This window comes from Macaca fascicularis, chromosome 9 (genome assembly GCF_037993035.2).
Source record: "Macaca fascicularis isolate 582-1 chromosome 9, T2T-MFA8v1.1".
NCBI lineage: Eukaryota > Metazoa > Chordata > Mammalia > Primates > Cercopithecidae > Macaca > Macaca fascicularis.
Window position 1 is genome coordinate 62,663,431 of NC_088383.1, and position 13,917 is coordinate 62,677,347.

General features: G+C 43.2%; 1 long non-coding RNA gene and 1 pseudogene across 2 annotated transcripts; both read right to left on the minus strand.

The window, feature by feature from the left end:
- Nucleotides 1–772: 772 nt before the first annotated feature.
- On the minus strand, nucleotides 773–5,140 carry LOC135964953 (uncharacterized). 2 transcript variants are annotated; one of them, XR_012417204.1, is made up of 3 exons: nucleotides 3,633–5,140; nucleotides 3,426–3,512; nucleotides 773–983 (listed from the first exon to the last, which is right to left on the minus strand). It is a non-coding gene; the product is annotated as an uncharacterized lncRNA (long non-coding RNA). The 2 variants fall into 2 exon arrangements; XR_010577691.1 differs by lacking the exons at nucleotides 3,426–3,512; nucleotides 3,633–5,140 and adding an exon at nucleotides 2,287–2,420.
- A 193-nt stretch (nucleotides 5,141–5,333) lies between these two features.
- Nucleotides 5,334–5,481, minus strand: LOC123567033 (U1 spliceosomal RNA; annotated as a pseudogene).
- Nucleotides 5,482–13,917: the final 8,436 nt, after the last annotated feature.

Below are 13,917 nucleotides of genomic sequence, written 5' to 3' on the forward strand. Positions count from 1 at the left end.
TCAGTCTGACAAATGCTCAAACTTGCCCCCACCCCTGTGCTCTAAGATGGACACGAATGGGTGGAATGCTTGTAAAATACTGAAAAGGATGGAGAAGGAGAATATGGCGGTCCCTATTATTCAACTACCCAGAATTAATCACTATTGTTACAATCATTTTTGGGTATGTTTTAGGTTTTTTGTTGTTGTTGTTGTTGTTTTAACTGTCAATGTGTTTAAAACAATTTTCTTCTCTATTTCATATTATTTACATTTATATATATCCTGAACATGGCAACTAGAACCGTAAATTATTTTTAGTAAAAGGGGAGAAACTATGAAACCAACCTAATTATGAAACTAAAGGTGTGAATTGTCTGAATTTGACTTCTGTTTTTTTTTTTTTTTTTTTTTTTTTTGAGACAGGGTCTCGCTGTGTCACCCAGGCTGGTGTACAGTGATGTGATCACAGTTCCCTGCAGCCTCAACCTCTCAGGCTCAAACAATCCTCCCACCTCAGACTCCTGAGTAGCTGGGACTACAGGTGTGTGCCACCCTGTCTGGCTAATTTTTAAAATTTTTTGTAGAGACAGGTGTCTCACTATATTGCTCAGGCTGGTGTTGAACTTTTCGGCTCAAGAAATCCTCTCGCTTTGGCCTCTCAAAGTGCTGCAATTATAGGTGTGATCCACTGTGCCCAGGCTGAATTTGATTTCTGAAATTGTGTGTGTGTGTATGTGTGTGTCTGGGTGTATAACAGAGTTGACCCAAAACAAAACACAACTTCAACTCGTTTGTTTTTTCATACATTTATATTTGAGTAAAAGATTCTGCCTTCATACCGCTTGAGCTGGAAGAAGAAGCTGAAGCTCTGTCAGATATTTTGGGTGACAGCGCTTCTCACTGACAGGAGGCTCATGATAGTCTTGCAGAGAATGAATGACTTAGAATTTGAGAATTGTACAGAAGCCATCCACGTCACTTGACACAAGAATATAATTTACCTAAGAGAATTAAAGAACCAACAAAATACAAAAAAAGTTACATGGCAAAGAGACATATTTTTACTTGCTCTCTAATAGTGATTAATTGGCAACAACCTTTGTATCAAATACTAGAAGACGATTAAGTAAAGTAATGCAACTATTCATTATGATGCCATATTATGCAGCTGTTAAACGTGACCGCCACATGTAATGTTTCAACAGACCAAAGATGAACTGAATGCTAATCATAGTAACTTTGATTTCCTTAGTGCTTACTATTTGCTATATGCCCTATCTTATTTCATCTTCCTGCAAACCTCAGTGTCAGGTTTTAGTACTTTTCTCGTTTTAAAGTTAAAGAAACTTGGGCTCAGAGGTGCTCCACTGAGGACAAATACCTAATGCATGCGGGACTTAAAACCTAGGTGATGGGTTGATTGGTGCAGCAAACCACCACGGCACATGTATACCTAGGTAACAAACCTGCACATTCAGCACATGTATCACAGAACTCGAAGTGAAAAAAAAAAACAAACAAAAAAACTGGTATGTAGAAGAGAGTTAACACCTAGCATTGTGTGATCCTGAAGAAGCCCATGATTTCTCAGCTCATTTGTTGTATTGCTTAAGATTGCTAATATAGTGCAGTGCTACTGATCCCTATGCTGTGGATTCCATACGCTTGTTGCATGCCCAGATATGGCCTTTGGGATCAAGGCATTCTTTCCCCCACTTGCCAGGAATGTTGGCTGCTTGTGACTCACAGCTGAGCTCTTCTCTGGACTTGGCCTTTGTCGGAAAGGAACCTTCTCACTGGCGGTGATGGCCTTCCCTGGAGGTGATCTGACATCACTCACTGGTTGGTAAATGGGAGGGGGGCCTGCCTTCATCTGGGGCAACTCTGAGGGGCTACTGCATTTCAGTCCAATGTCTTCTTCTGGCCAGCTCTGCTTCCCTTACTCCCCACGGTGGATGTTGTCTGTGCCCAAGAACCTCCAACATGGAGATCTGACTCAGAGTCTGCTTTTCTGGGGAACTGGGCTGAAGAAATATATTCCAATAAGAACTCTAAAATTAGCCACCCAAGTGGAGAACAAGGGCTAGGCGTGAATGCACGAAAAGGAAAGCTGATTGTGCTAAGATGATGTGATTACAGGTGACTTACTGTCTTTTCAAACGTATTTCTTTAAATATTTTATACTTTTACAATTTAAAGGAGAGGGAGAAAGAGGGAGAGAAAAATGGCATAAAAGGCGTTGCATGAACATGTAGCAGGGAGGGCCAGCTGAGAACGTCTGCGCTGTCTCTTTTTCTTGCTTACTTTCTCTCACGCCCTCCTGTTCCTGGAGTCCCATGCCCCATTCCGTCTTCCCTACTTTGAATAGAAGAAATGTTTGGAAACCTGGAGCCCTTGTATTAGAAGTCATATATGGTTAGTAACTTCAGTTTTCTTGGTAGGGACATTTCTTGATGAGTTGCCCTAGACAAGGAGATAAAAGTTGGATGTAGAAACCCTATGAAAAATGGGACTCTGTGGAAATGAATAACCATGTCACCTTTATAAGACTTATCTCACAACTTGTCCCAGAGGCACCTCTCCTTCTGAAAGGAATGCTCTGGGCCATAGCCATAAAATAAGGCTTTTTATCTCACTGCCTCCAGTCCACTTCTAGAAACACATAAACATTCACGGTAGTATCCACAGGGGTTTCACATGCTGGCTCTGTGCAGTGTGCCCTGGGGATATAGAGATCCAAGGTTGCAATTTAGATGTTTTTAATGGAATATTATCTCCTCTAGTAGAGAGGCAACATATTGGTGAATCTGCTGTTTCTTCTTTCCTGATTAAATCAAAATCTCAGCAGAAAAAAATCAATCTCCTCCCCCCATTTCATTTATACCACCACTGCTTCAACTTCGATCTTATTACCTCTCACCTGGACGAGTGCAATAGCCTCCTAATAGTTCTCCCTGCTCTGGTCTCTCTCCCACCCCGCATTCAATTCTCCACACTGCTGCCAAGGGATCTCCCGAAAATGCTAATATGATATTGACAATCTCCTGCTTAAAGTCATTAATGGCTCTCCATTTATTCAATATATAAATGCCCAATCAAGGCATTGAAAAACCTTCATGATCCCTGCCTGCATTTTCAGTACCCTCACTAGTCACTTTTCTTATGCTGCAAATATTTCAACCACATTCACCTTCATTTCTTGAACAATGCATGGTCTCATATGCTTCCTAGCCTTTGCAGATGCAATTCATTCAGTCCAAGATGTCCTTCTGGAATGACTCATCTTTAACATCACTGCCTCTGAGAAACTTTATTTTTCCATTTAACTTTAAGTAACCTTGAACAATCTTCATGTATCAGTCAGGTTCTTAATGGCCGATGACAGAATCCACTTTAGTTAGCTTAAGCAAGAAGGAATCAATTGAGGAAATTAGAAAGCTTACCAAGTTGTTGGAAGGGCTTGGGAAATAAGTTTCAGATTCATTTTCCAGCAGCAGCAGCTCCCAGCATCATACCAGGGTCGGGTTCTCCTGGTAAGGAAGCAGCTTTTGCCTTTGGTCCCAAAACCGTGCTGGCCTCCTCTGCTGCCACCACTACCCATGGAGTGGGTGTCCCGCCCTCTTCCTTGTCCCCTCACATAACTTACTTACCAATCCAGGTCTTGTGTAGATGTGTCTGACTGGTAAAAACAAAGCCACATGCCTCCATTCTAACAGCAAGGGAGATCGGAAACTTTTTTTTTTTCCTACATCGAGAAGGCAGAATTCAAAATGTGGAGATCTATCAACATGTCGTAAAGATGTTTAAAAGACATGAAGGAGCAGGAATGTCAGCCTTCCACTGTCTCTCTCTTTTTTAAAGACTACTATTGCATTTTGCTATTGTTCTCTTTATACACGTGTGCTTTCCCTGCTAAACCAAGGACTTGAGTTAAAGTGATGTCTCACTCGTTTCTGTGTCCACAGCCCTCTGGCACACGGCCTGACATATCAGTAATTCTTTGTTGATTGTTAAAGCAATAGAGCTATGAGAATTCCTTGCCTAAAACGTTTTGCATGGTCAATTATATAAGATGTTATATCTTGTCTCAAAAACTACTCCCCAGTCTGTATGCTCCGAAATGAATTAAACCAAATCTTAAATAACTCAAGCTGCAGGAAACAGGACTGTAAATACGATTTCAAATTTGGCCTCTAGAAGCAAGACTGCAGATTCAGCGCTCATATTCAGTACCATCTTACACATCATGTGCCATAATAAACAGAGTGGCCTTGCAGCAAATGAAGGAGTAAGGCAAGGTTATCTCCAGTGCTCTCTGCTTCCTTTCTTAGCCCTATTCTCTCTTCTCACCTATGTCATGCTTTCTTGTCTGCAAAGGACTGTCACACCTTTATTTAATGCTCATAGCTATCCCATGTGTTTTTATTGTCTCCATGTAATATCCTAGGCCAGAGATTAGCAAACTATAGCCTTGGGGCCCAAACCAGCTGCAGTATGTGTTTGCAAATAAAGTTTTATTTGTGGTGTAGCCACGCCCACTCATTTATGTATTGCCTATGGCTTCCTTGGGTTATAATGGCGGAGTTGTGTATTTGTTACGACCTGCAGAGCCTAAAATATTTATTACCTGTCCGTTTATTAGGTCCTGGCGTAAGTCTCTGGAACACAGCTATCAGGTGAAATTGTCCATGCAAATCAGGACTTGAAACTAGGTCTTTTGATTATGAGTTCCACTCCTTAGATGATCATATTGGGAATCATCTAAAAACGTGTAGAACTATTTGAAAGTAGCTTTCTCTAACTGCAGTGTTCTTTTTTATCTCAGTTGATTCATACTGCTGACCAAGTGAATCAGACATGGAGTTTATAGCACTCTATATAATGAAGGGATGGAGGAGGGAAGGTACTGGGGTGGGAAATGTCAGTGAAATTCTTATTATAAATACCAGCACAAAAATATTGAGGTAAATGAAGAAACAGCTACAAATGGGGAAGGTGAGGAAGGAGTGGTTGGGGAAGAGTTACCTTTCAAGTTTATCCCTTTCATATGACATTTTCAAAAACACTCACACGTTACTTCAATAAAAACATCAAATTATTTTGAAAAAAAAAAAACAAAAAGTAAAGTCAGAGAGAAAGTACAAAGGAAGCCTGTCACTAGCATAGATTACACTGTAGTATAACTTGCTGTTTCTGGAGATATTTAAGGGTATACATCCTGAGAAATGGCTGCAAAGGCATACTACATACCCCATAATGTCATATCTACTTTAGAGAACGGTAAGTCACAAAGCAAAACAGTAGCCACACATCCCAAGTATGACTTCTATCATTTGACCAACAGTGATACAAAAGAGAATGCAAGTGCTGTACCCTCATTACCACAAATTATGCAGTCCGGTTTCCTGCAGATGTCAGCACACCCAACATGCAATGGATAAGCCTCACCCTGGGAAAGTCACCTTCATGATCATGGTATTTCCCCCACTAGGTAAGTATGAGTTTATAGTGGCCTGGCATCTCACCCTTGATTCCAAACATTTACACATAGGTTCATTCACTTTGCACAAGCTCTAGCCTGTCACTTGTGAAATAAAGACTTTTTCAAATTTTAAGAGCCAGACAATAACATTTTGGATACTAGAATATTTGTAAAATCCTAAAAAATGTATGTACAATGTGAACAAGACCAACCAGAAGGCTTTGTGTTCAGCTACATACTCCAAGCTCCTCTTGGTGATGTCAAAATCTTTTGAGGAATCTGAGACATTTGTTGATGTGGCTAGGCAGAATACTGGCCCACAAAATGTTCAAGTCCTTATTCCTGGAACCTGTATATGTGTTACTTTACATTATGGCAATAGGGATTTTGCAGATATGATCAAGGATTTGAGATGAGGACAGTATTCTGGATTATCCAGATTACTGGGCTTACTGTAATCGCAGTGTCCTTGTGATAAGGACTCAGGAGGGCCAGATAAATAGATGTAAGGACAGAAGAGAAGGCAGAGGAAAGGTGCTAAATTGCTGGCGAGAAATGTAGGCAGCCTCTTGAAGCTGGAAAATCTATGTAACAATCACTCCAACCTTAGCAGCTTAAAACTGCAGCTGCTTTATTATGTACCTTGAATTTTGAAATTAGGAATTTGGGCAGAGCTCTTCTGGGCAATTTTTCTAGTCCATGTGGTATGCACAGAGGCCATTCAGTGGTCACTGTTTGGTGGACTGATTGATCTGTATGGTCAAAGATGGATTCACGCTTATATAACTGGTCTCTGGGTGGGGTTGGCTAGGAGGCTGGGCTTTGCTGGGTCTTTTGGCCAGAGCATCTGCATGTGGTTTCTTCAGTATAGCAGCCTCAGGTAGCCAAGACTTATTTACTTATTTATTTATTTTGGAGATGGAGTCTCTCTCTGTCTCCCGGGATGGAGTGCAGTGGCGCAGTCTCGACTCACTGCAACCTCCGCCTCTCGGGTTCGGGTGATTCTCCTGCCTCAGTCTCTCGCTACCATGCCTGGCTAATTTTTTGTATTTTTAATAGAGACAGGGTTTTACCATGTTGGCCAGGCTAGTCTCAAACTCTTGACGTTGAGTCATCCACCTTATAGCTGCTCAAGACTCTCAGAGAGAGTGATTCAAGACAAGAGAAAGTGGTAACTGCCAATTTCTCAAAGCCTGGAATTACTTTTGCCATATTTTAATGTTCAGTATATTCATAAACCCACCGAGATTCAACGGGAGTGGACATAGACACTACCTCTCCATGGGAGGCATGCCAAAGATATCGTGGCTGTCTTTAATTTGCCACAGAATTGGATTAGAAACAGTGTAAAATGTACCTACGTGTGTGTGAACAGTGTGCTACAGAAGCTCAGAGAAGACAGGGACCAACTCAGAGTCATAGTTCAAGAGTGAGCTAAGAGTTTGTCAGACATTTCAGAGGGTAAAACATTAAGTCATGGTGCCACAAAGGAGGTGGTCATATTTAGGAAATAAATTAGGTGTGTTAGAGTCGGGGGGCATGGAGAAAGGAAGGGAGATGATGATGAGTGTGGCGTTGATACAGTGGTAGTATGATGAAGACAACGATAATGTAAACAGAATCACCCATATATTGTGCATGTTATTTCATTTATTCAGATAAGTTCTGGCTCTGTTGCCCAGGCTGGAGTACAGTGCTGGGATCATAGCTCACTGCAGCCTTGAACTCTTGGGCTCAAGTGATCCTCCTGAGTGCTAGGATTATAGGCGTGTGCCACCACATCTGGCTAATTTCTTTAATTTCCGTAGAGACAAGGCCTCGCTATGTTGCTCAGGCTGGCCTGAATCTCCTGGCTTCAAGTGATCCTCCCTCCTCTGCCTCACAAAGTGCTGGCATTACAGGTGTGAGTCACTATGCTTGGCCTTCAAATGTCTTTTAATGCAGCAGAATAATCAGGTGACAACAGCAGTGGGTTGGAGAAAGGGCAGAATGGATTGGGACTAGGGGCCCAGGAGAAGAGGATTCTGACTGAAATAGAAGAGTCATGCTCTGAGAGGAGGCAAAGCAGCAGAGAGAGACCAATATGCTATCTACCACAACCCTGCTACAGCCCTGTGAAAAAACCATAGCATAGGCCCTGAATTAAGGAGTACAGCTCTGCCAGTGGTACATTCTTTCCTGGGGATAGAGCTGCATTGGCCAGGAACAGCCAAGAGAAGACAATTTGGGTACCATTTAGGGAAAAGACTAAGGGTGAAGAGGCCCAGCATGGTGGCTCATGTCTGTAATCCCAGCTCTTTGGGAGGCTGAGGCAGGAAGATTACTTGAGGCCAGTAGTTCAAGACCACTTGGAAAATACAGCAAGACCCTGTCTCTACCAAAACAAAACGCACACACACACAAAAGATTAGCTGGGCTTGATGGCATATGCCTATTGTTCCAGCTGCTTGGGCTGCTGAGGTGGGAGGATCGCTTGAACCCACGAGTTTAAGGCTGTAGTGAGCTATGATTGCACCACTTCCCTCCAGCTTGGGCAATAGAGCCAGACCCAGTCTGCAAAAAACAAAAACAATAAAAAATTAAGAAGAAAAGTTGGCAAAGAGGATGGGTTGCAATGACATGGAGACTCCACTGGACTCTGGAGAAAGGATCACGGTTTGCACAAGTAGGTGAGGTTCTGAGCTGCAGGGAAATGAGGGTGGAGTGGGAAGAAATGACAGAAGACCCTGGGTCATTATGGTCCCTATTATGTTGAGGATGGTGGACATGGGATAAAAAGGAGGAGGGGCTACTTAATTCCTTGGTCCCTAGTCCCTCTTCTGGGAGGTGAAGCCTGAGGTTAGGATAGGGGAGAATGTGAGAGTTGCCCTCTGGGAACTCAACAAAGGCTCCAGAGAGAGTATGAGACAGACAAATCTTTCTAGGAATCAGACGGGAGAGTGGGTATAAATGAATTGCTGGTCTTTTTCTCAAAGTCATCCAACTTATCACGAGGACAATACTGTGAAAAGGACATCTTGGAAAACCCAAAACAACATTTTTTGGAAGATAAAATAAATCCGATTTGTTGAGAAGTTTCTGTGTGTTTGGAGATAAATCACATTTTTGTATTTTATCAGCAGATTGGTGGGTAGTTAAACAGCTTAAAACTGGCAGCAAAATGGAAAGGGTTCCTCGTAGCTATGAATAATCCACTATTTTATGCGGGTTTCTGGACAGCTTAAATCAGGACTGTGCAGAGAAGCACAAAGTGATTATGTAAATTGGGGTGGCTTGTTGGGGAGTGTTTGCAGAGCGTGGGAGGGAGAGGTGGTGAGGGCAGAAGGGAGAGGGAGCAGCAGTAGGCATGGTGGGCAGTTTTCCCCTCAGGTAGGCACTGTCTTGGATGTGAGTGCTGGCATGTTGGGGGACACATAACCATGAGGTCAATGTGGTGCGTCTTACTGAAGCGTCCATTCAGTGTAACACAGTATTTAGGAATGCAGGCTCTAAGGTTGCACTGCTTGGTTCCCATCCTGGATCTACCACTTACAACACTGGGGGAATCTTGGTTCTCTCCTGTGTTAAATGGGGTTAATAATTTCACTTACCTCACATGATTACTGTGAGGATAAAGGAAGACGAATGTATGAAAAGTTCTTAGAACAGTTTCTGATACATAGCACACGTGGATGTCCCTATTATGGTTGTCTGTACTTTTTGTGTTTTATATTCTGTTCAGACATGGAGGTACAGGGGCCATGATAGTCCGACCCCCCTTTGCTTCCTCTGATGAGACAGAATTAAGGCATGAATTTTTCCCTCACTAAGTCACAATCATGCAGATACCAGCATGCCAGTGAAGAAGAAACACTGATTTCCTAAACAGAGAACCTGGGTCACTGAAATTACACTGGGGCTGCTCTGGTCTTCACTTTTCACTGAGATATGAAGGCTTGGTTCTAGTACTACAGTGTCACTGGTTTAGGAAGCCCAACTGGGAGTCACATAAGTGAGTTACAGCTTCAGTTCTGCCACAGCAGAGCTGGGTGCCCTTGGCCTAATTAGGAGCACAGTGGACAGAAAGAGTGGGATCAGGCAGCTTTCACTGGTATGTCGCTTTTCCAAACTTTTCCATAATTCCTTTTTTGCCTTTATCTTCTCCACTAGACAATATAAGTGATGATACTAATAACTTTTAATCAGCACTTATTCTATTCTAGTTATGTCTTTAGTTCTACTATCTTTTAGATCCCACAGGATCTGGCACATGGTAGGCACCTAATAAATGTTCAATAAATGATTAGATACAAGAATAGATGACCTCTATTTGAATCACACACTTGCTTAGTTTAGGGACTTGGAGCAAATTTTTTGGTCACTCATTTTAGTCTGCCCATTATGCTGGGCATACATTAGGCACCCAGTGGATTTGGTTTAGCTGAAATACCTTGCTTCACCATTGCTTGAGGGAACAATCTAGGTAGTGATATATGGTTATTCCCAGATCTTCATCCCTGGCTCCACATTTATGTATCTACCTCTGTTCAGTCTTTCTGCTTAGATGTGCGGTAGCACCTCAAGACTTATGTTCAGACATGACTTCCGGATGGCTACCTCTTGCAAATCTTCTCTCTGTCTCCTCCATCTCAGCAAATGGCATTACCATCTATCCGGTTGCTCAAAACAAAAATGTAGGAGTCATCATTCTGTTCCCCTCTCAGCTAACAGCCAATCCATCAGCAAATCCCCTAAGCTCTCTGAATCTGATTTCTCCTCACCCTCTCCACTATCTCAACCCTTGTCCAAGCTACCCTCATTTCTTACCTGAACTATTGTGGTTATCTCCTAAATAGCCTCTGTGGTTTTACTCTTTTATACTCATCCCTTTTCTACTCTTAAGAATCCTAACTACCCCCAGCTCCTTCCAGGAAAACGATGGGTAGCATGGAATGATGACCTACTCAGCTGGAAGACTGCGGAAAAGAAAAGGAGGGATGTGAGGGGTGTGTGTGTGTGTGTGTGTGTGTGTGTGTGTGTGTATACACGTGTGTTTGAGGAGCAGAGTCCTGGAGAGGGGGAATTTTAAGAGAATTGATGTCCTATGACAGGGAGCAAGAAAGGGAACCCACAAATGGGAGCAGGCAGCCCTTAAAAAAGAGGTAACCACATAGATAAGACAAAGAAGGCGCCCTGGAGATGAGCTCAGCAGGGAGGCATCCATCATTATGTGCTCTGAATGGGTCGGGTAAGCTGCTCTGGCAGGAACCACCCTGTCCATTCACCAGGCTCTGAGTGTTTAATTCAACAACTAATACTAAGTGTTTTCTGGATATAGGCACTATCGTCTCATCCTTTTGATGGATGTTTAGGACATGAAATTAAGATGTGTAATAGAACACTGAATCTCAAAAGAGAATGGAGGCTAGGTCTAGGTCTGAAGCCTTCTCCCAGGAGCCTCCATGCTCCCTGGACATATGTATCAGCTCTCTTCCCAGCAAACCCTGAATTCAGGATGTGGAGGTTGGTTGGCATGTGTTGAACGAAAACTTTGCACTTTATGGGCAATTCTTGCCTCTATCATATGAGGCTCGAACACAGGGCTGCCCAAGAAGAGGACTCTGTTGAATATTTATAAAGCCCAAAAGAGTATCATAGATTATGGGATATCCACATACCCATCAGTGATCCGCTTTGAGATCTTAGAGAAACCTCATACAATCTCTGTGTCCCATTGCTACAAGATGATCAGTACTGAATTTCTGCAGCTTCACATTGTACTGTTATGCAAAGATTCCAAATATCCTTCCGATTGGAGATAATGTGTCAGCCCTGAGCCTCTTACAGTGGAAATAAAATACAAGGTAAAGCAAAATGGGATTCCCAGGCTGCAGACCTCAGCTTAATGCGAATAAACCTCTGGCCAAACATGAACTTTCAGTTTTCAGAGTGTATTTAATTGAGAGCTATGGTTTATTTTGTTCCTTGAGCTAAATTGGGATCTGTACAAATAAAGAATGTGAAAAACCATAGCTGCAGTCTTAGGAGAGCTCCAGTAAGAAAAGAGAGAAATTGTGTTTATAAAACCACAGGGTTGAGCTATTCTTCCTTTTTTTTTGGATTATTCTTTCATTTCTTGGTCTTTTTTGGCCAGAGTGCCAGGGCCAGTGATATTTTGGAGCCATCTATATGGAGCCAGGAGGCCAGAAGCACGCCCTGTCCTCCCTCCTTCCTTGGGATTGTTATGAGCTCCAAATCAATGTAGAAAATTTGTCCAGAGCCATAAGAAAGGCAATTGTTCATCCTTCCTTCTTTGCATGACAGTTGTATCTGCCCCTTCTTCCCATTGGTCTATTGTCAGAACCAGGGAGCTAAAAGTGTAATGCCATTTCAATTTGTACTTCTGAAGCTTGAACCAGGCTGTGCTGTTTAGGTGAAAGGCTTAAACACCCGAGAATAATCTTAGGTATTAAGTAAAAATAGCTCCCAGCATTTTGTGCTTAAAATGGTAACTCTATGTGTCCAAGGACTACAGTCTTCTATATTTCCTAGCAAATAGAACCACCGGGATGCTTGAATCTCAGAATTGGAAGTGATTTGGAGGTTAGCTCGTCTGCCTTTGTAGAAGAAAAATGTCAATTGCAGAAAATTTTTCCCCTTTTGTAAACTAGCACTACTTCTCCCCAGCTTTTAGACTCAAAGAAACAAAATCCACAACAAGGAGGTCTTCCTTGTTTGCTCTTTTTCTTTGCTAGAAAATGTCAGTACTATGATAGATGTAGGTAGTGAGGGAAACCTGCCTTCAATCTGGGATGCCTAAATGTCAGGGAAATCTGCTGAACCCATCATGGCCCGGTTAGAATAGATTTTTTATGCTCATCAGTTTTTCTGCAGCAGTCAGCCTCGAAGGCCAATCGGGATTCCAGAAGATGAGGCTGAATCATGACAGTCCACCTACAGAGGAGGGAGAGCTCTTTGATATTCATGTGCTGTGACCCCTGCTCTCCACAGAACCCACTGACAGCCATTCCCAGCAGGGCTCAGGTCTGTTTGGAGGCTGCACACTTTTGTTCTGTAAACAGGTAAGAGGCATGAGCGGACTGCTTACCCGATCCAGCCTCCTTCTCAGGCCGTACACCCTACTCAGTCTGTGATCTAATTACCCTTTCATTTCTGAGGAGTAGCAGCAAGCCTTCCAGGAAGCCAAGCTGAGACAGGAAGAGGAAGCCGACAGGTTGCGGCGAGTTGATCCAGCCCTCTTCTCATTCGTCCTCCTCTCCTTGCTCTTTTCTCTGTCACCAGTGCATCTGAAGACAGTGCAGCGAACTGCTGAGCCAGACATCTTTAAAACATGCCCTTTGTAAGTCATCACCCTTTGTAGTCACAACGAAGGGAGGACATCAAGCGGAAGTGGCTGCCTGCTCTCAGAGCCCAGTCCCAGGAGACGGCAGGCAATGGAGGAAAGATGCTCTCCTGCGTGTCAGCAAGGGCACACAAATGGCTGTTGCATTTGTTGAGATGTGAGGCTGAACCCAGCAGCTGTTCAGGCCCTCAGAGGGCTGTTCAGAATGTGCTGGAACCTCCAATCAAGCTGTTCTGCTGCTGTGGTTGCCGGTTTTTCAAAAAGCTGGCTGCCTGCTTACCTCATATTTCTATGACTTTTTAACAATCGTGAGGACCCGGCTGGGCGCGGTGGCTCATGCCTGTAATTCCAGCACTTTGGGAGGCCGAGGTGGGTGGGTCACCTGAGGTCAGGAATTCGAGACCCGTCTGGCCAACATGGTAAAACCCCGTCTCTACTAAAACTACCAAAAATTACCCGGGCGTGGTAGTGGGCACTTGTAATCCCAGCTACTCAGGAGGCTGAGGCAGGAGAATCACCTGATCTGGGGAGGCAGAGGTTGCAGTGAGCAGAGATCGCACCATTGCACTCCAGCCTAGGCAACAAGAGCAAAACTCCTTCTCAAAAACAACAACAACAACAACAACAACAACAACAACAACAACAACAACCAGTAATGAGGACCTTCCAAACACATGCTGCATATCATTCTTGTGGTAGCTCATGTGAGGTATGAACTGGTTACAACACACACATGTAAACTAGTTCATATATAATGTAGTCTATATATACATATATAATGTAGTCTCTCTCTCTATATGGACTCGGAAAGGATAAATGACATGCCCCAAAGCAAACTCAATAAGTGGCAGAAAGCTCCACTATCCCACGGTGTGGTTTCACCTTCCTGTTGAGCCTGATCATTCACAAAGCTCACTGTCTTGGTCACCTTTCTGTAGCATATATCAGTGGTTCTCAAACTTGAGCATGCATCAGAATCCCCTGGCATGCTTGTGAAAGCACAGATTGCTGGTAGTCACCTCCAGACTTTCGAAGGTCTAGGGTGGGCCTGAGAATTTTTATTTCTAACAAAATGCCCTGATACTGATGTTGGTCCATCAGCCACAATTTG